General features: G+C 41.7%; 1 pseudogene; it reads left to right on the top strand.

Moving 5' to 3' along the window:
• Positions 1–4,828: 4,828 nt before the first annotated feature.
• Positions 4,829–13,624, top strand: LOC140626071 (uncharacterized; annotated as a pseudogene).
• The last annotated feature ends 10,465 nt before the right edge of the window (positions 13,625–24,089 follow it).

Genomic DNA, 24,089 nt, shown 5'->3' with positions numbered 1-24,089 from the left:
ATGAATAAATAAATAAATTCTTTAATAAAAATAAAAGTAGGGGATCCCTGGGTGGCGCAGCGGTTTGGCGCCTGCCTTTGGCCCAGGGCGCGATCCTGGAGACCCGGGATCGAATCCCACATCGGGCTCCCGGTGCATGGAGCCTGCTTCTCCCTCTGCCTGTGTCTCTGCCTCTCTCTCTCTGTGACTATCATAAATAAATAAATAAAAATAATAATAAAAAAAATAAAAGTAAAATAAAACAAAAATAATAAAATTTATTTTTATTAAAGATTTTATTTATTTACTTATTTTTAGAGAGAGAGAGCATGCAAGCAGAGGGAGGGGCAGAGGGAGAGGGAGAGAGAGAATCTCAAGCAGACTCCACTCTGAATGTAGAACTCAACACAGAGCTCAATATCATGACCCTGAGATCATGACCTGAGCAGAAATCAAGAGTTTGACACTCAACCGAGCCACCCAGCTACCCCTAAGATATTCTTTTTTTTTTTTTCCCCTAAGATATTCTTAAGAAAAACAAAGTGGATGACTAGCTCTACTAGATATTAAGACTTATACAACTAGAGCAGTTAAAGTTGTGACATTGGTGTAGGAGTGGACAAATAGGTCAGTGGCGCTTGATTAAATGAATATCAACATGAAGGTGGAGAAAAGAGACACTTGGGCCCTGGCTTATACATAAAAATAATTTCCTGGGAGATGTATATCTAAATCTGTAAGACAATATAATGAAGTTTCTAGAAGATAATGTGTGAGAATATCTTCATGAGCTCATAGCAGAAGAAGATGTTCTGAAGCAGGACATAAAACACACTGATCATAAGGGTAAAGATTATTGCTTTTGTAACAACATTTACACTAAAATTAAAATGTGAGTGATATCAGAGGAAATGGTGGAGTAAGAACCACCACAAAAATCTCCATAAAACCAACAAGAACTCTGGCAAAATGTTAGAATCAACTTTTTCTGAACTCTGGAAACCAAGGAAAGCATGCAGCAAACCATGGTATGTTTATTCAAGAAAAATGACTGAATCTCAGTATGAACAGTGAGGTTTGTGGCATTTTAACTTGTGCTATTTCTGTTCTTCACTCTCCCTGCTCAGCTCCACAGCAGCCTTGAAAACACACAGCCTGTCATCATGGTGAAAACCAGCAACCCTGCAACTACTGGAAGGACATGAAGTGTTGGCAAGGCACCATTCCCAGATATTCTCCATTATTTGACCTGCCTGGTGGTTCCCTGGAAAACCCAAATTTCAAAGCTTGTGTTTATTAGACAAACTTTTATTTGAGAATTTAGTGGCTATCTGTGTTAGCCAATTCCCTTGATCCAAAGGAAAAAGAAAACTTCTCGTGTCTCTGACAAGCAGGTACTTAGAACTTGGAGCCAGGCATCTAGTTAAACTACCACAGAATGGGAGAAGATGAATATCTGAAAAGGGACAGGAGATGGAGGTGTTTACATGTCAAAGAGATGGAATCCAGGACATTAAGGAAAAACATTACTAGGTCTTAAAATGGGAAAGTCTTATTTAGCTTTTAAAATTTTTTACATAAATCGCAAAGGGACAGAGAAAGATTCTACAATAATACAAGTTTTCAAAATGAAATACTGTAAAATTAGACTTTCTTTTTTTGTATTGGATTATATTAAATATTTTCTTTTTAGATTCATATTTCCTCTTACAACTAAAAACCACAAAACATCACGAAAATAAATTGAGGAATATCGAAATAAGTGGTTACATATCTCATGGATTGTAAAATTTAATATTGTTAAAATGGCAATACTCCCAAATTCAATACAAACTCTTTGAAAATGTCAGCTGCAGGAATCCCTGGGTGGCTCAGCGGTTTTGCACCTGCCTTTGGCCCAGGGTGTGATCCTGGAGTCTCAGGATCGAGTTCCACATCGGGCTCCCTGCCTGGACCCTGCCTCTCCCTCTGCCTGTGTCTCCACCTCTCTCTCTGTGTGTCTCTCATGAATAAATAAATAAAATCTTTAAAAAAATCTCAGCTGCACTGGGTATTTACCCCAAAGATACTGATAGAGTGAAATGCCAGGGCACCTGCACCCCAGTGTTCATAGCAGCAATGTCCACAATAGCTAAACTATGGAAGGAGCCAAGATGTTCTTTGACAGATGAATGGATAAAGAAGATGTTATATATATATATATCCCTTTATATATTTATATATATATATAAAGGGACAAATACCCACCATTTGCTTCAACGTGGATGGAACTAGAGGGTATTATGCTGAGTGAAATAGGTCAATCGGAGAAGGACAATCATCATATGGTTTCACTCATACGTGGAATATAGGAAATAGTGAAAAGGATTATAAGGGAAAGGAGGGGAACTGAGTAGGAAAAATTAGAGAGGGAGTCAAACCATGAGAGACTCCCAACTCTGGGAAACAAATAAAAGGTTTCGGAAGGGTGGTAGGTGGGGGGTTGGGGTAACTGGGTGACAGGCACAGAGGAGGGCACTTGATGGGATGAGCACTGGGTGTTTTTTTTTTTTTTTTTTTTTTTCCACTGGGTGTTATATGTTGGCAAATTGAATTTAAATTTTAAAAAATGTTAAAAAAAAAAAAAACAACTCAGCTGCTTTTTTTCTCTTGCAAAAGTTAAAAAGCTGATCCTAAAATTTCATATGGAAATGTAAGGGACTCAGAATAACCAAAACAATCTTAAAAAATAAGAAAAAAGTTGGAAGACTCACATTTGATTTCAAAACTTACTACTGATGAAGATTCTTTCCTCGATCAAACTCGTTAGACTCCTAAACCTTCTCCTAGGCCCATCTGTGAATTTCCTTTAAAAACCTAGTTTTAGCAAGAACTCTGCTATATCAGTTTAACCAGAACATTATCATCCTGCATATCCGATCATTCTTGACAGCTGATCAGATTTCTCCTTCTCCACCATATCTCATGTAATTTCTGATCACCTTGGCCTGTCTGCAAGAATTCTGGTAGGTCTGTTTAATCAGAACCCTCCTCACTTCATCCACTGGCCCCTACCTTGCTCCTTGGCTATAAATTCCCACTTATCCATGCTGTATTGATCGTTGAGCCCAATTCTTGTCCACCACAGTAAAATCCCATTGTAGTTACTGCAGTGGTCCTGAATAAAATCTGCCTTACCATCTTTAACAAATCACTGAATATTCTTTTTCTTTAACAGTAGTCAAGATGAAGAGGAATAGCATAAGGTTAAAACGTAGGTCAGTGGAATAGAAGTTAGAGTGTAGAAATTAGTCTATGCCTTTATAGCAAATTGGTTTTTTAATGTGGTGTAAAGATAATTCAGTGGGGGGAAATAGTCTTTTCAAGAAATGGTGCTAAGACTACTGTAAATGTACATGCAAAAGAATTAATTTGGACCCCTACCTAACTGTATTACTAAAAAATAAACTCAAAATACATCAAAGACCTAAAGGTAAGAGCTAAAACTTTAAAATATTTAGAAGAAATCAGGTGTAAACATGACCATGCAGTGATTTCTTTGATAACACAGAAATCCAAGAAACCAATTTAAAATAGAGAAATTGGATTTCATCAAATTAAAAACCTTTGTGCTTCAAAGAACACTACCAACAAAGTGAAAAGACATCCTATGAAATAGAAAATGTTTGCAAATTGTATATCTTATAGGGACCTAGTACCTAGAATATATGGGCAAAGGATTTGAACTATTCAAATGAAATGTCTAACATTTCTTCCCAGAAGATATGCAAATGGACAATAAGTACATGAAAAGATGCACAACATCATTCTATATTTTAAAAATGCATATTGGGATCCCTGGGTGGCACAGTGGTTTAGCACCTGCCTTTGGCCCAGGAGACCCAGGATCGAATCCCATGTAGGGCTCCCGGTGCATGGAGCCTGCTTCTCCCTCTCCCTCTGCCTATGTCTCTGCCTCTCTCTCTCTCTCTGTGTAAATAAATAAAAATTAAAAAAAAAAAACCAAAAAAAATGCATATCAAAACCATGAGATACCCTGTCACACCCACTAAAGTGGCTATAATCAAAGACAGCAACAGGTGTTAACAAGGATATAGAGAAATTAGAACCCTCCTACATTGCTGATGAAAATATAAAATGGTGTAGCACCTTGGAAAATCCTTTGGAAGTTCCTCAGAAAATTAAACATAGGGCAGCCCTGGTGGCGCAGCGGTTTAGAGCTGTCTGCAGCCCGGGGTATGATCCTGGAGACCCGGGATCGAGTACCACGTCAGGCCCCCTCCATGAAACCTGCTTCTCCCTCTGCCTGTGTCTCTGCCCCTCTCTCTCTCTCTCTCTCTCTCTCTCTGTAGCTCTGTGAATAAATAAATAAAATCTTTAAAAAAAGAAAATTAAACATAGAATTAGTATATAAAGGAGCAATTCATTCCTAGTTATATATCAAAAAAAATTGAAAACAGGTGTTCAAATAAAAACTTGTACATAAATGTCCATAGTAGAACTACTCATAATAGCTAAAATATAGAAACAATCCAAATTTCTGTCAATGAATAAATGAATAAACAAAATCTGACATAATCATACAATGATTTATTATTCAGCCATGAGAAGGGATGAAGTATTTATACTGCTATAACATGGATGAATCTTGAAAATATTATGCTAAGTGAAAGAAGCTAAACAAAGGCTATGTATCATAGGATCTGTTTTTACAAAATGTCCAAAATAGGCAAGTCCACAGACAAAGAAAGATTAGTGGATACCACAGACTAGAAAGCATTGGAAGTGACTATTGATGGTGTGGATTTATTTTGGAGTGATGAAAATGTGATGGAGTTAGATAGTGGTGATGGTAGCTGGTCGCCTGTTTGCACCCATCCCCGCCCGGAGGGACTGCCACCGTCTCACAGAACGCAGGAGGTGCGCACTAGTGTTTGCCAACTGCCCCCGAGTGCGGTGAACGCTCCCGGATGGCTCTGCAGCAGAAGCCAGGCAGGACGGCTGCAGACACAAGAAAATCTGCTGGCAAGTTGTTCAAGCCCGATGGGGTTAGCAGGGGACTGGGGTGGTGGAGGTGGGGGAGACCCACCCAGGGACCAGGGCCTCAGGCTTACAGAGAACCAGCACCCCCTTGCTCGGGAGGTCTTCAGGCCAGAAGTGTCTTCAGGTTCAGACACTTCTGCTATCAGGATTCCCTTGGACCTTAGGAAGACTCTGGTCTGATATGGTTGTGGGAAACTGGGAACAAGACTCTCAGTTTGTGGAACTCAGAGAACAAAGGGAAAACCCAGCATTTGGCAGGGAAGTGAGCTTCTTGCTAAGCCAACCACGTAAAGAGGGAAAGGGAGAGGGGAACAGCAGATCCAGGGATGGTGAGCAAAGATACCGAAGGTGTTCTGTATTTCAGATAGAATGAGGAGCATGATGCTCCTTACCTTACAGGTGACTCAACTCTCACAGCAATAAAGAAGTAGATGTAATCGTTCCCAATTTGCACACATGGACACTAAGTTCAGAGAGATTGGGGAACTTGGCCAAGGACACACAGCCAATAGTGAAACGACAGAAATGAGACCTGATCAAATTTTGCTTTGCTTACCTTTTTGGCTGCTCTCTGCCTCAGAAGGTACATAAGGCCCTGGCTTTTCTCTTCTTTTTCCTAGTCTCTGGGAATATATTTCTTGTGGACTCCTCCAGAGGTTTAATCTCTGTTAAATTCTTGATATCCTTAAGGCTTAATGACTTGCTTGTCTCTAGGTTTCAGCCTGTGCTGTGGAACAGAAAATCCTTTTGCAGGCAGTGACCCTTCAGACACTAGATGAAGAATCTTCATACACATGGATTCAGCCCCCAGTGATCCAGGACAAAGGACCTGAGTCCCAACCATCAGAGGAAGGAGGTGAGGCAAGAATTTCTCTAGGGAATTTGGACTGAAATGGCCTCCGAGTTGGATTTTTTTGTGGCTTGTGACATGTTAATTCCTTGTGATGAGGGTTATTAAAGAACACGACAAAGGTGACATTTGGAGTAATAATGATCAAAAGGTATTAAGTCATTTCAGAGCAACCTCAGTAACATGGTTGGTTTTAAATATCCATATTTGAATTTTCTGTATATGGTCTAGCAGCAAATGTTATTTCAAGTATTTTGATGCTTACATCCTTCAGTAGATATAGCTAGGATATTAACAATGTAAAACTATACTGACTTTCCTGAAAATTACCCTTTATTATTAACAGAATGGTGTATATGCATTGTACAAAGTTAGAAAATACATAGTAACAAGATAAGAAAATAAAACATGGTATTCTGTCACCCAGAGATTACAGTCAATGACTTTTTAACTTTTTGTTTTATGTCTGTGTATCTTTTTATGCATATGTGTGTACATTTACCTTTTACCAAAAAGAGATCATACTCTGTGCTATTTTGTAACATAATTTGTTGAATTAATGTTATCTAAATTCAATCCAAATTCAAATAGGCTCATTTTTTCTAAAATGTATTTTTTAAAGATCTTATTTATTTATTTGAGAGAGAGAAAGAGTGCACAAGCAGTACCAGGGATGTGTGGGGATGAGGGAGAAGCAGACTCCCCACCGAGCAGGGAACCAGTGGTGGGGCTCTATCCCAGGAGCCTGAGATCACGATCTGAGCTGAAGGCAGATACTTAACTGACGGAGCCACCCAGGCATCCCTCTAAAATGTATTTAAAGCTCATTTGTCCAACTCTGGATAGAATCCAGGGCAGCATGATACTTCTGGTTGTTATGCCTCTTGATTCTTTTCTACATTAGAACAGTTCCCCTCTCCCATCTTTTCCCCATTGCCCAGACTTTCTGAGGAACCCAGGCCAGGTTCCTACCCTCTAGAGTTTTCTGATTGCTTTCTAATTGTATCATTTAGTTTCTTGCCCCTGTACCTTGTATTTCCTATAAACTGGAAATTCCATCTCCATGCCTGAAGGATTTGGGTTAAACATTTTTGGCTAGAATTAATATTAGGTAATAGACATTAATACCTGTGTGGCCCACTATTAAATCACTGGCTTGGCATGATGACAGTGTGATACCTTCATTGAACGGGTGATTTTTCCCCTTGTAGCTAGCTAATGTGTGGTGTCATCGAGGCACTACACAAATAGTTTCACATCAACAAATTAGAAATGTTTGATAATCCTTATGTGGGTCAACCATTTTATTAAGCATTACAGGATGATTTTGTAATTCTTTATTCCTTCTATGTTATTAACTGGCATTCTTACTAAAGCTTTCCTTCATCACATCTGTCTGGTCACTTCCTTGTAGGTGGTCATGATTGATACTTTGTTTTCCCCCTTCTTATGCCAATCTTCAAATTCAAGAAGTGGTTTATTGTGTTATCTTAAATGGCAACTTGAGATTTTAGGACTTTTTCTGTGTTGGTATCATTAAGGACTTGGAATGTATTTTTTTAAAGCTTTTATTTAGGGGCACCTGGGTAGCTCAGTTAAGCATCTGCCTTCAGCTCAGGTCATGTTTCTGGGGTCCTGAGATCCAGCCCCATGTTAGGCTCCCTGCTCTGCAGAAAGCCTGCTTCTCCCTCTCCCTGCCACTCCCCCTGCTTGTGCTCTCTCTGTCAAATGAATACATAAAATCTTTTAAAAAGAAAAAAAAGAAGCCTTATATTTCAAAATACCAATGCTAAATATTAAGGTAAAATGTATACAGCTCCTAGAAAAATCATGAGATTGTCTGTGGCTGAAACAAATTTCATTTCCTCTTCAGATGTTTAAAATGGCAATAAAATAAATAAATAAAATGGCAATAAATGCAAAATAGGGGAAAATACACTGAGCTATTTTATTAAGAACAAAATACCAATCAATAAATTATCATTAAGTATATATTACAGCATATGATTGTTTCAAAAGCTCCTTGTAATGAAATTGGATACTACTTGGAACAAATCGTTACTTTTCAGCTCAGGTAATGATCATCCAGCCCCACACCGGGCTCCCCGCTCCACATCCAGCTTCCTGGTGAGCAGGGAGTCTGCTTCTCCCTCTCCCTCTGCCTGCCGCTTACTCTGCTTGTGAGTGTGTGCTCTCTCTGTTAAATAAATAAAAGCTTAAATAAATAAAATATTTTTTAAAGAATTAAAAAATAAGGGATCCCTGGGTGGGGCAGCGGTTTGGCGCCTGCCTTTGGCCCAGAGCACGATCCTGGAGACCCGGGATCGAGTCCCGCGTCGGGCTCCCGGTGCATGGAGCCTGCTTCTCTCTCTGCCTCCCTCTCTCTCTCTCTCTCTCTCTGTGTGTGTGACTATCATAAATAAATAAAAATTTTAAAAAGATTGAAAAAAATTAAAAAATAAGGTATTTATTTGAGAGAGAGAACGCATGAGCAGGGGGTAGGAGCAGAGGAAGAGGGAGAGAAGCAATCTCCCCAGTGAGCAGGGAGCCCAACTCAGGACTCTATCCCAGGACCCTGGGATCATGACCTGAGCTGAAGGCACAGGCTTAACCAACTCAGCCCCCCAGGTGCCCTTGGACTTAGGAATTTTTCTTGAGTCAGTGTGTTTCGGCCCCCACATTCAAAATCGACCTTTTATTCCACATATCTTTGGCTTGTGTGAATATCTTCAGTCCTGCTCCTGTCTCTGTTTTGCCATAGCTCTAGTAATTTTGAATGCTTGCTTTTGCTTTCTGAACAAAAATAACTTGTTTCAGGCTCACTTTGTACCTTCCCTGTACCGGATCTGGTTTCAGCCATTTCTGAAGGAGCCTTGGTTCTTGTTAATAGAGAATGCTATTGGAGAATAAACTCTGGGTGCTAGGGGTGTTCTTTATCATTTGGGTAACACTACTTCTAGGACATTCATGGGCAGAGCTAGATAGATTTTATTCCTAACAAATTTGAATTTATATTGGTGTACTCATTCTATTTTACCATTACAATGTTACATCAGTGTTCTGTATTATATTTGGTTTCTTCAATTTTTGAATTCCTTTGTTGAGTTCTCCTTTGGTTGGTTGGTTTGTTGGTTCACTCTCTCATTTATTTATAGGTGTAATAGTTTGCATCCAAGGTGACCCAGGGAAACACAAGGAGTGGGAATTGAGACACTAAAGGGAGAAATGCCAATAAAGTATGCATAAATGAGCAGGCTGTCATGGTTTTGTTTTAGGATTTTGTTTTAAGTATGCTGGGCATGGAGCCTAACACTGAGCTTGAACTCAAGACCCTGAGATCAAAACCTGAGCTGAAATAAAGAGTCAGATGTTTAACCAACTCAGTCACCCAGACACCCCATTTTTTCCCTAACTTTTGAGCTGGGTTGATTGATATATTTTCATTCTTCTACTTATTAATGTAAGTATTTGATGCTATGAATATTTCATTGAACACTGGTTTAGATGAATTTCAAATGTTTTGAAATGTAATGTTTTCATTTATATATTTTCCAGAAAGTCTGAAATGTATGTTTATAACAATTGTTGGAGTTTAAAATTTACAGATTAAAGAGCTTATTTTCTGATTTTGTTTTTAATTAATTGCATTGTCATCAGAGAGTGTTTGTGTTATTCCTATGTTTTAGAATTTATTGTGGTTTTCTTATGACCCAATAGATAGTTTTCTCTCTCTTTTATAAAAATTTTATTTATTTATTCATGAGAGACACAGAGAGAGAGGCAGAGACATAGGCAGAGGGAGAAGCAGGCTCCTCTCAGGTTGCCTGATGAGGGACTCCATCCCTGGACTCCAGGATCATGCCCTGAGCCAGATGTTCAACCGCTGAGCCACCCAGGCATCAAATCTCCCCTTTGTCTGAAATTGAAATCTTGATGCCTTCTTTCTTTCTATTTACATTTGCTTAATCTATCCTTATTTTTTTTAAGATTTTTATTTATTTATTCATGAGAGACAGAGAGAGAGAGAGAGAGAGAGAGAGAGAGGCAGAGACACAGGCAGAGGGAGAAGCAGGCTCCATGCAGGGAGCCCCATGTGGGACTCGATACCCGGACTCCAGGGTCACGCCCTGGGCTGAAGGCGGCGCTAAACCGCTGAGCCACCCCGGGATCCCAATCTATCCTTATTCATCCTTTATTCATAAATTTTCTCAATCATTATGTTGTATATGTGTCTCCTGTATATATAATAGAGTTGAGTGTTGCTCTGTGATCAAATCTAATGTTTTTTTAACAAGTTAAGCCATTTGCATTTATTGATATGGCTATTAGGACAATTATGTTTGATATTAACAATTTTCTTGTCTTTTATATTGTACATGTCATTTATACACATATAAACATATAAATACAAGTACAAACATGCATATGTGAATAGGTACATATGTGTGTATATGTATGTATATATATGCACATATATACATGCTTTTCAATGTATGGCTTGTTTTCTCTCTCTTTTTTTTAAAGATTTTATTTATTTATTTGTTCAGAGAGTGAGTAGGTGGGAGGGGCAGAGGGAGACAGAATCCTAAGCAGACTCCCTGCTGAGCATGGAGCCTGACATGGGGCTGATCCCACAATCCTGAGATAATGACCTGAGCCAGAATCAAGAGTTGGACGCTTAACCAATTGAGCCACTCCGCACGTTCCTTTTATTTTTTTTTTTTAAGATTTATTTTTAGGGACACCTGAGTGGCTCAGCGGTTGGGTGGCTGCCTTCGGCTCAGGTTGTGATCCCGGGATTCGGGATCAAGTTCCACATTGGGCTCCTGTGGGGAGCCTGCTTATCCCTCTGCCTGTGTCTCTGCCTCTCTCTCTCTCTCTCTCTCTCTCTCTCTCTGTGTCTCTCATGAATAAATAAATACATCTTTAAAAAAAAAAAAGATTCATTTTTGGGGCTTGAATTCAAAACCCTGAGATCAACAGTTGCATGTTCTGACTGAGCCAGCCAGGCACCCCTCCCCTTTCTTTTTAATTAGTTCTTACACTAAGGAAGATTTGTATGTTTGTATCAGCAGTATATTAGTTAGCAATTGCTGTTTAACAAATTACCACAAAGTTAGTGGCTTCAAACTACACACATGCTTTATCTCATAGTTTCTGTGGGTCGAGAGTCTGGGTTGGCTCAGATCAGGTTGCAGTTAAGGTGCTAGGGCTGACATCTCATATGAGTTGTGAGCAGGGAAGGATCCATTTCCCACTTCACATAGATGTTGGCAGGACTCACATCTCTGTTAAACAGAGGGCCTCAATCTCTTGCTGGCTGCTGGCCAGAGGCCACCTTTGTTTCCTTGCCTCATGGGCTTCTCCATATGGTGGTGTTCTTCACCAGAGCCAGCAAGCCAGCATGGAAGAGTGTCCATAGAGATTCCACTAGCAAGATGGAACTTACAGTCTTATGTAATCACAGAAGTGACAGCCTGTCAATGTTGCCACATTCTCACTTTCACACCTGTATTTTTTTTAAGATGTATTTATTTACTTATTCATGCAGACACACGCACAGAGGCAGAGGGAGAAGCAGACTCCAGGGACCCTGACATGGGACTCGATCCCGGGTCTCCAGGATCACACCCCAGGCTGAAGGCGGCGCTAAACCGCTGGGCCACTGGGGCTGCCCCACACCTGTATTACTACCATTCCTTCCACATTGACTAACATCTTTCTCTGAACTGCTAACGCTAAGTAAAGAGATGATACAGTATCTTCTGTTAACATCAACCTAAAAGAGACATTAGCCTTTCCAGCTGGCTATCTCTTAAATTATTTTTGAGTTTTCTTTGCTCCCCAAGTTCTGTGGTCTCTTGTTTCAGATGGTGGTATGAAGACTGACGACATGATGTTAAGCATGAAGCAGGAACTTCTTGAAGAAGCAGAACTATGTGGGAAGGGGTCTGACGGACATGATGGAACTTTGTCTCAACATACCAAATACACAGGAGGCCATGACCATGATGGAAGTTTGGAAACGCAGGATGGGGTGCCACAGGAAAAAAAAATACATACATGTGAAGAATGTAAGAAAACCTTCACCTGGATAAGAGGGCTTCATATGCCATAGGAGGATCCCACACTGGGGAGAAACCATACTCATGTACAGAATGTGCAAATGCCTTCTTCAGATGTGTAGAGCTTACCCAGCACCAGGAGCTTTACAGCAAGGAAAAACCTTATCCCTGTAAAGAGTGTGGCAAACATTTCAGTCAGAAAGCAGGCCTCTTCCAACATCTCAAAATCCACACTGGAGAGAAGCCATATTGGTGTAGTAATTGTGGCAGGTATTTCAGTCGGAGATCAGTTCTTACAAAGCATCAAAGTGTCCACACTGGAGAGAAACCTTTTGAATGTGAGGACTGTGGTAAAACTTTCTGCCATTGTTCAGATCTCACTGAGCATCAGTGATTCCACAGTAAAGAGAAACCTTACGAGTAATGAGTGTGGGAAAACCTTCAGCAATGTTCACATCTTATTCAGCATCAGCAAATCCACAGTGAAGAAAAACCTTATGAATGTAAAGTGTGTGGAAAAGCCTTTGCCCAGTATGCAGGATTTAACCAGCACCAGAGAATCCATACTGGAGAGAAACTTCTTGAATGTCCTGTATGTGGATGAGCCTTTAGCCAGAGCTCAGAACTCATAATCCATCACAGAATTCACTCAGGGGGAAAAAACCCTATGAGTGTGCTGAGTGTGGAAAAATGTTTAGTGTGAGCTCAAGTCTGATCATACATCAAAGAAGTCACACTGGAGAGAAGCCCTATAAATGTGATGAGTGTGGTGAAGCCTGTAGTCAACACTCAGGTCTTAACAAACACAGGTTAGGAGGGAAGCACAGTAAGCCCCCTGAGCCAAGAAAATATAAGTGTGACAAGTGTGGGAAGACCTTTACTCGATCAACTGGCCTGGGAAACCATAAAAGAATTCACACTGGGGATAAAACCTAGCAGTGTCCTGAGTGTGGGAAAGCCTTCACAAGAGGAGAGCATCTTCTTGAACACCAGGGAATTCACAACAAGGTGAAGCCCCATCAATGTAAAGAGTGTGGGAAAGCCTTCAGTTGTCAGAAGACAGGTCTGAATCACCATCTCAGAGTCCACATGGGAAAGAAACACTGAGTGTTCCGAATGTGGGCAGGCTTTCAGTTGTAAGTCAGATCTCCATAAACTCTGAGGAAAACCCCCATAAATATGAAGAATATGGAAAGGCCAATAGGCAGAGAGCAACACTGTTGCAACACTATTACACTGTTCTAAGCCCTGGCAGCAGCATGAACTGAGTGGAGCCTGCTGTGGGAACACAGCCTTGATGTAGTCCTAGAGAATCCACTACAACTGGACACCCTGCCCAGGTGTTCAGTGACAACTACAGGAAGAATCAAGGACTTTTTTTTTTAATCTGAAATAAAATGTTTCTTGAAACTCATTATTAAAGAAAATTGGAGATGTCACATCAAAAAGTTTTTATAAAGATTGTAAATGCTGGAAAAGTTGAGAATTTAGAAAAGTAAATGTTAACAAGAAATTTACCTGTGATTACTTTTACTAAATACAATGAAGTATTGGTTAATATGAAAAATATATAAAAGCCCATTGATAAAAAAAATTCTATTTTTCTACTGAATTCATGAGTTTTGATGTTGTATTTTTTCAAACCATTTTTTAAAAAGATTTTATTTATTCATGAGAGACACACAGAGAGAGGCAGAGACATACACAGAGGGAGAAGCAGACTCCCTGCAGGGAGCCCAACGAGGGACTCGATCCCAGGACCCCAGGATCATGCCCTGAGCCAAAGGCAGACTTCTAACCACTGAGCCACCCAGGTGTCCCTTTTCAAACCATTTTGATTTCTAATTAGCTTTAGCCTATCCCAGTGTTGAAATTACTACTCTGAGTAATAGTCAAGGACACTGGAATATCCAAGTTTGGAATGGGTGAAGCGAGTGTTCTGTTTCCCTCCCTACCGAACCAGCCTTTAACCAGAAGTAGGTAGCCTGCAGACCTTCCTGACCCCCACCCCCAGACTTTGCAAAAGCCCAGGGCATACTTTTCTCCTTGTGAACATACTCCTTGAGCTCACAACTGAGAAGGATGAAAGGGAAGACAGAAAACCAAACTTTTAATTAACAGCATTTTCACCCTCCTGCAAATTATATTTACACAACTGAAACATTCAGCTTCAGCACTACCTGTGTCCCTTGGGCAATAATGTGAGGCCCTTCTTTGCTGAAGCTCATGATAGTTTTCAAATACTGGAAGACTACTTTCTCATTTTTTGCTGCTATCCACGATGTAACTGCTATAGATGTGACACATTTTTATTTTTTTAATTATTATTATTTTTTTATTTATGATAGTCACAGAGAGAGAGAGAGAGAGGCAGAGACACAGGCAGAGGGAGAAGCAGGCTCCATGCACCGGGAGCCCGACGTGGGATTCGATCCCGGATCTCCAGGATCGCGCCCTGGGCCAAAGGCAGGCGCCAAACCGCTGCGCCACCCAGGGATCCCTTAAACTTAATGTGCACTTTTAACATTTTCTTCAACACCTTCTGAAATCTGGATGGCCAGCAAAAGAACAATCCCTGCTTTTCTTTGATTATGTTTGCATGATGTATCTTTTTCTGTCCTTTTACTTTCAATTTACTTATTAAATTTGAGGTGAGTTTCTTATAGACAGCATATGCTTGGATGATGTTTTTAAATTAACATCCCATTGTTGTCTTTTAATTGGTGGATGTAAATTATTTCCATTTAATGTAATTATTGGTATTTTAAGGCTTCAGTTTACTATTTTTTTTTTTGTTCCCTATATTGCATTTCTGTAGGTTCTCTTCCCAGCCTTCTTGTGGGTTACTGGAACATGTTTTTTAGAAGTCCATCTGATTTGTTCATGATGTTTTCAGATATATCTATATAGCATCATTGTCCATGATAAAATCCGTTACTTTAAACTGGCTTTCAACCCACATATATTCTGCACATTTCCCTCCAAGAAATACATCAATTTTTGTTAACCTTAATTTGAGAACAACCCTAGACAATACTACAAACATTCTAAACAGATATGGGGGATTAAACAGTTGAGTTCCTATCAAAGTCTATGTTAGTTTTTTTGTTACCTGTTACCTCTTAGGTCTTAGGAGAGCCACTGATGAGACCCAGCAGAGGGAGCCTTCCAGAACTTCCTGAGCTAAGGATCACTGAGAGCAGGACTGTTTTATTCTCTCTCTGTATATCTCAGCACTTCAAACAGGACCTGACAAGTATTAGTTGCTCCATAAATATTGAAGGAAGGAAGAAAAGGAGGTTCCTGGGCCTTGTGCATCTCTGAGTTAATGACCAGTGGCTGAGACCAGAGACACACAACCCAGTGCTTATCCTGGAACTATTGGTGTTAAGTGATTCTTGACCATCCTGCCTAAGAAGCTATGGGCCTAAATTCAAAAACATTTTTTTAAAGATTTTATTTATTTATTCATAGAGACACACACAGAGAGAGAGAGAGACAGAGAGGCAGAGGGAGAAGCAGGCTCCATGCAGGGAGCCCGATGTGGGACTTGATCCTGGGTCTCCAGGATCACACCTCAGGCTGCAGGAGGCGCTAAACCGCTGCACCACGGGGGCTGCCCTCAAAAACATAATCCAGATGAAATAATATGGAGAAATGTGGCAAATGACACCTTAACTAAGTAAGTAATCAACTAGTAATGGGATGAACTGCTACTGGACTTCTGATAGAATTGCTTCACTGAGGACACATCATAACTTCTGTGGGATTTCTGGCAAAAAATGTGTAACCCAAATCTAATCATGAGGAAACAGACAAACCCAAATTTGGGTAGGAGGGTTCAACAGAACAACTGGTCTGTGTTCTTCAAAAATATCTACGTTATAAAAGAAGCATTGAGGAATTGTTTTAGATTAAAGGAGATTAAAGAAATATAATAAAGTCAGTGTGTGAGCCTAGGTTGGGTCCTAGATTGGAATAAAATTTATGTAAAGAACATTGTTGGGACAATTGGCATAAAGTAGACATGGCATATACATTCAATAATAGTATTGCACCAGTGTTGTTTCCTGAGTCAATCATTGTTTTGTGGTCACAAGACAAAATGTCTCTGCTTTGAAAAGGTGCATGCTGAAGTGTTTACGGGTGAAGGTTCTTTATACTGCTGCACATTTTCTTTATTTTATTTTATTTTATTTATTTGAGAGACAGCACAAGTGGGGGGGGGGGCAGAGGGAAGCAGACTTCCCGCTGAGCAGGGAGCCTGATGCCACAGGAGACTCCATTCCAGGACCCTGAGAGCATGACCTTAGCTGAAGGCAGATGCTTAACCAACTGAACCACCCAGGCATCGCTGCAACACATTTTCTTTTCTATTTATTTATTTATTTATTTATTTATTTATTTATTTATTCATTCATTCATTCATTCAGAGAGAGCGAAGAGAGAGGCAGAGACACAGGCAGAGGGAGAAGCAGGCTCCACGCAGGAAGCCCGATGCGGGACTCGACCCGGGGTCTCCAGGATCACACCCCAGGCTGTAGGCGGCGCTAAGCCGCTGCGCCACCGGGGCCGCCCTGCAACACATTTTCAAGTGGTCAGTGGGTTAGCAGATAATAGCAGTAAAGTATATATGATGGAGAAAACAAGTGGCAAGCCTTAATGATAGGTGAATCTAGGGAAAAGGACAACAAACCAAATTCATAGACACAGAGAAACTTATAGTCACTAGGGGGAAGGAATAGGACTGGGTGAAATGAGTGAAGGGGATCAAGAGATACAAATTTCCAGTTATAAAATGAACAAGGCCTGAAGACAGAATGTATCACATGGTGACTGTAGTTAATAATGCTGTATTGCCTATTTGAAAGTTGCCAGAAGAGTAGATCTTAAATGTTCTCATTAAAAGAAAAAGATTGTAACTATATGGTGATGGATGGTAACCAGATTTACTGTGGTGATTGTCCCACAATATATACAAATATCAAATACTATGTTGCAGACCTGAAACTTAGTTCATGTTATATGTCAATTATATATCAACTTTTTAAAAGTTGGAATTATGGCAACTAACACCTGAGCCTGAAAGCCTGATGCAACCTTTAATAACTTTTGTTGCTCTCTCTGTCAAATAAATAAAACCTAAAAAAAAAAAAAAAACCCACAAAAAACAAAAAGAAACTTGTGGGCAGTCTGGGTGGCTCAAGGTTTAGCGCTGCCTTCAGCCCAGGGCATGATCCTGGAGAGCAGGATAGCGTTCCATGTCCGACGGCTCCCTGCATGAAGCCTGCTTCTCCCTCTGCCTGTGTCTCTACCTCTCTCTGTGTATGTGTCTCTCGTGAATAAATAAATAAATAATCTTTTAAAAACTTGTGAATAAAAAAAAACACTTGTGAATAAAGTTATGTTTACACTATACTGCAGTCTATTAAGTGTGCAGTAGCATTATATCTAAAGAAAAACAACAACAACAACAACAGGGGCGCCTGGGTGGTGCGGTCCATTAAGCATTGACTATTTCAGCTCAGGTTATGATCTCAGGGTTGTGGGATCAATCCCCCCTCAGTCCTCCTCCATGCTGGGGGTGGAGCCTGTTTGAGATTTTCCTGTCTCCCTCTCCATCTGCCCCTCCAACAAATAAATCTTTTAAAAAATAGTAATAATAAAATAAATAAATAAATAATAAATAATAAATAAATCTTTTAAAAAGTAAAAAAAAAAGTATATATCTTAATTTAAAAATGCTTCATTGCTAAAAAATGCTAACCATGGTCTGAGATTTCTGCAAGCTGTAATCACTGATCACAGTCACCATAACAAAATAACATACTGAAAAAAAGGTGAAATGAAAGGTCGAAAAAGGTTATGAGAATTACCAAAACGAAGTGAACAAGTGTTGAAAAAGATGCCAGGGGGCTTGCTGCAGGGCTGCCACAACCTTCAACTTGCAGGAGGGAAAAAGGCAACGTCTGTGAAGTGCAATAAGGTGAAGTGCAATAAAATGAAGAATGCGTGTATCGGGGTGTTAATCCCCAATCCGACCTGTGTCTCTCCCATCCGGCTAGTGCCTCCTGCGTGCCTAGCGCTGAACCCCCAAAACCCCAGGTCTCCTGCTGGCTCGGGCACCTGCAGCTGCGAGACCTGTGACTGGGCCCAGACGCACCCAGCAGGTGGGAAAGGTCGGGCTGGGGCAGCGACCTGCGCAGGGGGCCCGGGGAGGGCCTTGAGAAGCCCCGAGAGTCCGGAGCGCGCCCCCTGCGCGCCAGCCCCGGGGCTAGGCAAGTGGGGGCAGAGAGGTTTGCGCTCCCCTCCAGCCTCTCACGCCTGAGAGCCGCCGCTTGGGCTCCAGGGCACCCCCGTGTCTTGCTGAACCCTATAGCGGCCAAAAGCGCGCGCGTAGGGGAGAAGGCGGGCTGCGGGGGCGGGGGCTGGGGCGGGGGTGGGGGAGCGGGCCCGGAGGGGTGCGAGGGGCGGCCCCGGGGTCTCGGGGGGGTTAGGGCGGGAGGAGGCGCCTGCGGGCTTGCCCCCTCCTTACCCAGCTGCGGGGGCCCCAGGATGCAGACCCCAGGAATTACGCAAGCCTGCGGAGCGGCTCGGCTGCCGCGGCGTCCACACCGACCTTCTGCGCTTCCTCGGGAACAAGCTGGGAGCTGAGGTCGCTGGGGGCCCCTCGGTGGTCTTGGGGCAGACGCCTGGGACCCGCAGCCGGCGGAGCACTGTGCACGCACCTGGGGCTGCACCTGGGGTGCACCGCAGAGTTGTCCAGGTTACTGGTTTCACAGATGTGCCTTCACGGGGTCTGCAAGGAATTTTGACTAAGGTGTTCAACCTCTCCCTCAGCTTTTCTTGTCATCAAAGTTCCATACGTCTTTGTTTATCTATTTATGCTCTCCATGAATATTTTATTAATTCTGCTTGTACAGGGATCCTAACATCTGGCATATTAATGCCATGAAGCAAAGTCAAACATTATATTTTTTTATTACAGATATATAAAAAAAATTTATTATGTAAACTCTACCCCCAAAGCGGGGCTAGAACCCATGACTCTGAGATCAAGAGTCCAGTGTGCTGACTGAGCCACCCAGGCGCCTCTACTTTTTTTTTTTTTTTTTTTTTAAGATTTTATTTATTCATGAGAGACAGAGAGACACAGGCAGAGGGAGAAGCAGGCTTCCTGCTGGGGAGCGGAATGAGAGACTCCATCCCAGGACCCTGGGATCACGACCTGAGCCAAAGGCAGATGCTCAACCACTGAGCCACCCAGATGCCCCAGGCGCCTCTATTAAGGAAATTTTTAAACACACCCACACAAAAACAAGGAAAACAAAACCTCATGTGACTATCTCCCAACTGCAAGATTAGCAAGTTTTCCCAACCTCTCCCTTTCTATATATAACATTTTTCCTCCTGTAAAGAAAATCCAAGCATCACATTATTTTATCCATAAATATTCCAACATGTAACAGAAGAAAGATGGGAATTTTTTAAAAGATTTTATTTATTTATTCATGAGAGATACACACACACAGAGAGAGAGAGAGAGAGAGAGAGAGGGGGGCAGAAACCCAGGCAGACGGAGAAGCAGGCTCCATGCAGGGAGCCCGAGTGGGACTCGATCCCGCCCTGGGCTGTCAGCTGAGCTAAACCACTGAGCCACCTCGGCTGCCCGAAAGATGGGAATTTAAAATGTAAGTGCTACTTACTTAGGATGTCTATTAGGGAAAAAATGGATTCTTCAGATTTCTTTGTTTTATCCTTTTTTATTTTAATCAGTGTGATCATTTTTCTTAAAATGGTCTTAAGATAGAGATCTGGTGAACAATTCTGTGGCCCAAGTTGGGAGGGCAGCAAGATAATTTCCCTTTTAAGGATCAATGTGTCGGATCCTTGGGTGGCTCAGCGGTTGGGGCGTGCCTTTGGTCCCGGGTGTGATCCTGGAGTCCTGGATCCCCCATTAGGATACCTGCATGGAGCCTGCTTCTCCTTCTTCCTATGCCTCTGTGTCTCTCATGAATAAATAAAATATTTAAAAATAGTCAAAAGAATAGTATAATTCAAACTGGGAAACCAAGAAATCAGCAAATGATTTACTGTAAATTCAATATACTGCAAAAAAAGGGTATATTCCAGAATCTTTATCATTGATGATTAAAATCTTGAGTAGGGAGAGTCACTCATTACAGATATAAGTCTGATATTTTTTACAGTCCTCTAAAAAGCTAAATTCTTCACCCTGTCTCCAGCTTGGGTTTGCCTGGGATTGAGAGGTAGTTTCCGTGCTAAAAGCAACCCAAGAGTAGTCACCCGAGACACATCCCTGTCAGGTGTATCCAAAGCCTCTGTAGGTACAGGAGATCTTATCTCCAAAACATCTTATATCCATCTACCTCTCCCCATTCCTACAGACACTCTTCCAGTCCATACCACCACCACCTCCCATGGGGACTGCTGCCACAGCCTCTCCACTAGGCTGCTCACACCTGTTCTCTCCAGAACGACCTTTCAGAAAGATTCAACAGATCATATTTCTCCTCCACCTATAGGTTCCCACTGCAGTTTGGGTAAAATCTGAAATCCTTGGCATGGTCCATGCCTGGGGTATGTGGCCCCCTTCAGTGTCCTTCCCCACCGTAGCTCATACCCACCTCCTTTCAAGCTTCCTAACATCCCCCACATGCCTTTCACTCCGCCTGGACTACGCTGCACTTCGCTTGCCCCTGCCTGTCCCTACATTTTGCTCAAATTTTATCCTAAATGTCACCTACTTGTCTAAAGGGTCTCTGTTCAGAGATACAACTCCTGATCTCCCAGTGATTTTTCTCATGCCACTCTGTACAGTTTTCACATCCCTAAGCAAAATTTGCAAGCATGTACTGATTTGTGTTTTTTGTTTCAAGATCTGTCCTCCCCCTAGACAATGTACATTGTGCACAGCACAGTGCCTGGAAGAGAGAAGACATTTGTTAAACACTTGTCGAAAGAATGGAGGTGTGGATGGTGGTGCTGTGATTCCATCACGCTCAGAGTACAAATTCATGAGGTCGCTTCGCTGCAGTCTCTCCTCTTTCTGCACTGTGGAATGTTAAAGACGGTCAGACATCAAACAGATGCTCCAAGCTTGAACATAAATCCTCAGACGACTCAGCGATTAAGCCTTATTGATACAGATAGGGAAGGAGAGCAAAACTAGAATCACAGGCACAGAGGACACTGGTATCATCCGGAGGGCTTCCAGGTGGAAGGGTCAGGAAGGTTAGGACCTAAGAGGGGAAAGTGCGGAAACACTGGGGAAAATATCCTTTCTAGGTACCTTGACTCTGGGACTCAGATTTTATATTTAATCCAGAGTATTTCATCCCTTCATTGAACAATGGTTACTGCCTGCTTACTCAGTCATCGGCACGGGGCAAAATGATGATCAAGACAAATATACTAATTCCCTGCGGTGCAGCTGAAACTGTACTCCTAATTAGCAGTATGCACCCCCTCTTCCCCTCCGCCCAGCCTCCTCTGGGACCTGTCCCGGGGTGAAAGGGTGTGGCCCCTGAGTCTCTGAAGGTGCGTGTCTGTGATGCGGCCGAGTTCCCCTTAGAGAAACACGTACAACTGTGTCATTTAATCGCGTGGGTGAAGGAACTCAAATAATGGTAGTTTTGTGCTGACTTGAGGCATTTTTAAATTCGGTGAAGGAAAGAGAGAGAGAGAGAGGGAGAAGAGAGAGAGAGAGGAGTTCTTGCAAGGCCATTGAGAACAGAGTTGAGAGATGTCCCGTCCACAATTCTGCAGTAAGTATCAAGGAGCATACAGAGTCTTACGAGTGGGAGAGGCCGGGGTGACCCCGGGGGCGACGCGGGATGTCCCTTCCTGGAGGGGAGCACGCCAGTCTGCTCCCCTAAACTACTTCTCACCTGCTGTGTGTCACTGGGGACCACCCGCCGAGTCCTGGGGAGGATGACTGACCAAAATGGGAATTTTATTATTTCCATTTTTTCCCAAGACACATGCTTTTTATTTATTTATTTTTAAATAAATTAATTTAAGGAAGCCCTATACTCCATGCAGGGCTGGACTCACAACCTCAGGATCAAGGGCTGCATGCTCTACTGACTGAGCCAACTGGGTGCCCTGACTATTTCTATTTTTGATAAGTTCTACATTCATATGACTCAAAAAATATAAAAAGCATTACAGAAAATTTTGTCACCTGTTGCCCTCCCCACCAGGAAAACACTATTAGCCCTCATGTATCCTTCCAGAAACAAAGTATGTGTATATACTAAGCTCTCAAGATATATCATTAAATGAAAAAGGACACAGTGCAAGACAATATATAGAGGCTACTTATACAAAGAAGTAAATGTGTCCATATTTGACTATGACATCTTAAATATTTGAGATTTAATGGATTTCAGGGATTGGTGTGGTTTGATGGTAAAACTTGATTGTTGTATTAGAATGAAATGTTTAAATGTCTAAGTCAGAGAGTCTGTATTGGACCATTGGATTCAAAGCATTAGATCTTATACAACACAAGACATGACTCTAGTTTCTTAGTTCTCAAAAATGTGGTTTCTGGGCTGCCTGGCTGGTTGAGTTGGTTAAGAGTCTACCTTAGGCTCAGGTCATGATCCCGGGGTCCTGGGATGGAGTCCCACATTGGGCTCTCTGCTCAGCAGGAAGCCTGCTTTTCTCTCTCTCTCTCTCTCTCTCTCTGACCCCTACTCATGCTTGGTCTCTTTCTCTCAAATAAATAAATAAAATATTTTTTTTTTAAATGTGGTTTCCTCCAAGCAAAAGCATGTGCTCAGCAGGAAACTTGCTAGATTTTTCAATTTTGTACTTGTTGAGCGCTCTGCAGCAACACGATCAGGGTCCCAAGGGTAAGGGGATGAGGAAAATAAAAGAAAAGTAAAGAGATGGGGGCAGGAGGGATGCAGTGGATGATGTCCAAGCAGTGTCAACTTTATTCAGGTTCTTACGGTATTATATAGCACAAACAGAACAAAATAAAGGAATACCGGGATCCCTGGGTGGCGCAGCGGTTTAGCGCCTGCCTTTGGCCCAGGGCGCGATCCTGGAGACCCGGGATCGAATCCCATATCGGGCTCCTGGTGCATGGAGCCTGCTTCTCCCTCTGCCTATGTCTCTGCCTCTCTCTCTCTCTCTCTCTCTCTGTGTGACTATCAAAAATAAATAAAAATTAAAAAAAATAAAAATAAAAAAAAATAAAGGAATACCTACATGCATGACAAACCCTACTGACACATGAGGGTCCTAGTTATAGATAAACATGCTATTCTAGGTACATACACTTTCAAAAGGACAATATATATGATTAACAGACCAGTAAGAATAGCACAGACCCATATTTAACTTTACCACCAGGCTAGAACACATTATATCAATTGTATTATGTGGGCGATCACGTAAAAGCGAGCTCCGGAAACCATTGCTCAAGCCCTTTCTCAAGCGTCAACCAACTATTTACCCTTTGGGCTCCCGAGCCTTATGAGTAAATGAGGGACACAAGTCCGAGCTTGGTTTGGTTTAGTAACTCTAGCTAGTCCGTGGCCATCCACATGTACTTTTTGTAAAAATTTTGAATCTGTGGCTATATAACTTATTCAGTAGAAATATATTTTCAAATTAAAAATAAAATGAGGGACACCTGGGTGGCTCAGCAGTTGAGCGTCTGCCTTTGCTTCAGGGTGTGATCCCAGAGTCCTGAGATGGGAGAGTCCCACATCAGGCTCCCTGCATGGAGCCTCCTTCTCCCTCTGCCTATGTCTCTGCCTCTCTGTGTGTCTCTCATGAATAAATAAATAAAATCTTTAAAAAATAAATAAAGTGAGTAGTATCTTTAATACTTAAAATTGACCAGAAAGCTATGAGATCTGCCCACAGTATCATTAAAGGACAGGAAAGAAGGATTCCAAGAATCCAGTTGAAAGTACAGTTGGGGGAGTGGACATTTCATTTATTTTCCAAAACAAGTATCTATTGCTTTGGACCAAACTTTTGTTCTCTCCATCATAGAGAGAGTCCAATGTAATCAACTTGCCACCAGGTGACTGGCTGTTCCCACCGGGATATTAAATCATAATCAGGGGTTTAGAATTGGTTGGTAAAAAAAAAAAAAAAAAAAAAAA

Source organism: Canis lupus, chromosome 37 (assembly GCF_048164855.1).
Source record: "Canis lupus baileyi chromosome 37, mCanLup2.hap1, whole genome shotgun sequence".
In the NCBI taxonomy this organism is placed as follows: Eukaryota; Metazoa; Chordata; class Mammalia; order Carnivora; family Canidae; genus Canis; species Canis lupus.
This window is presented reverse-complemented; position numbering and strand designations above follow the sequence as displayed.